Raw genomic sequence first — 2,221 nt, 5'->3', positions numbered from 1 at the left:
ATTAGATAAACTTGGTCTTGGTACTTTTAATTAAGTCATTTGTTGTGAGTACTTAGATATGGTCATATTATTGCCCTTTGAATTAACTCATGTTATCTTGGTACTTTTTGAGTTATGTCATTTGTCCTTATTTTTGGTTCTTAGATATCATCAAAATTAAGTCATTTTCCATTTACATAAATCGTTCTTAAACATGATACAAAATCAAACCATGATCCAAAATATTACATTACAGTAAACAAAATAATAAATTAAACATAAACACCTTACACCATTAGTACAACTATAGTTACCAAAACATTACATTAAAGTCAAGATTAAACTAAACATAATTACTTCCATTCACACCAAATAAATCGTGATCCAATTCCACATTTCGATTTTATTTGCAGTTGCATTCACATGTACCGATAAATGTATATGGTCAACTTCATTTGTAGGTGTTTTTGCAAGCATATGCAATTCCAAAATGTTATATTCATACCACTTGTTGGGAAATGGTGGGTTAATCCAAAAAAATACTTTCAATCCTTCTCTTTATCCAACATGTTACAAAATTTCAACATTTACAACCAAACATATAACCGACAAATGGATGTTCAAGTAAATTTACCCAGAAATTAGGGAATCCAATGAACATATGCCTGAGTTTAATGGGAGATCAAGAAGTCCCCATTCCACACTCATGTTAACAATCACACCTTACCCACACCCACCTTGCCTAGTTGATTGATTCACACTCGTACACTTGGGCTACTATTGGGCTACTAACAAAAGATGATGATGCGAAATCAAACACAAATACTTTCATCTTTGGAGCGTAATTCGAGAAGAGATTGGGGTTTTCTTGATTCGGTTATGTTTTTGTTCAAAGTTGATTTTGAAAAAGCATTTGATACCATAAATTGGGGTTTTCTTGATTCGGTTATGGATCAAATGGGATTCGGGCATAAATGGAGGATGTGGATTTATGGTTGTCTCTCTTCCGCAAGAGCATCGGTCCTGGTTAATGGTGCTCCCACAGAAGAATTTTCAATCACGCGTGGAGTGAGACAAGGAGACCCACTCTCGCCTTTTTTATTTATCCTCGCCATGGAAGAATTACATGTAGCCATACAAGATGCAAGTGAAAAATCCCTAATTCTGGGGATCAAACTACCTCGTGGTGGCCCAACAGTTTCACATCTTTTTTTATGCGGATGATGCCATTTTTGTGGGTAAATGGGATAGGGGTAGTATAAAGAACTTATCGCGTATTCTTAAATGCTTTGAAATCTCCTCCGGTCTCAAAGTAAATTTTCAAAAATCCCGTCTATTTGGCATATGTACCACAGATTCGGAGCTTCAAGATATGGCCCAAATTCTCGGATGTTCGAAAAGCTCCTTTCCTTTCTCATATTTGGGGGTTCCAGTGAGTGCCAATATGTTACTAAAGAAAAATTGGAAACCCATTGTGGAAAAACTTCAATCGAAGTTATCAAATTGGAAAGCAAACTCTTTATCATTTGGGGGGAGATTAACCTTGATAAAATCAGTTTTGGGTAGCTTACCCACATACTATTTATCTTTATTCAAAGCACCACAAGGAATTTTGGATTCATTGGAAAAAATAAGACGAAGATTCTTATGGGGAGGGACCGATGTTAAAAAAAAAGGTTCATTGGGTTGATTGGACAAAGGTAGTGGCAGATAAAAAGGATGGAGGTTTAGGGGTGGGTACTCTAAAAGCGCAAAACGTGGCCTTACTTACCAAATGGTGGTGGAAGTTAAGAAACGAAAATGAAAGCCTATGGTCTAAAGTAATTACCAATATTCATAACCTTAGGAATCAACCAGCCACTTACTTGGTCAGTAAGAGTGCAGGTGGGGTGTGGAGTAATATTTCAAAAGCAATCAAGAGTCTACAAAATCACAACATTGATCCGGACGAGCTATTTTCCCTGGTTCCAAACCATTCAACCAAAATCCTTTTCTGGAAAGACAAATGGTGTTGGAGAGATACATTGCAAAACAGATTTCCTTATCTCTACCAGCTAGAAACAGTAAAGAAATGTCAATTCATGGAGCGTATATGCAGCACAGGCTTCCTATGGAAATGGAGATCAAACAATTTCAATGATGTAGAGAAGGCTGAACTACATGATTTCTACTCCATGTTTGGATCTATGGCGTTTCATCCTTCTTCTAACATTGGTTTTCGTTTTAATTTTAACAAAGATGG

This window comes from Lactuca virosa, chromosome 6, assembly GCF_052849685.1.
Source record: "Lactuca virosa cultivar CGN04683 chromosome 6, Lactuca_virosa_CGN04683_v6, whole genome shotgun sequence".
Lineage (NCBI taxonomy): Eukaryota > Viridiplantae > Streptophyta > Magnoliopsida > Asterales > Asteraceae > Lactuca > Lactuca virosa.
The sequence above is the reverse complement of the archived record's forward strand: the minus strand, read 5'-3'. Positions refer to the sequence as shown.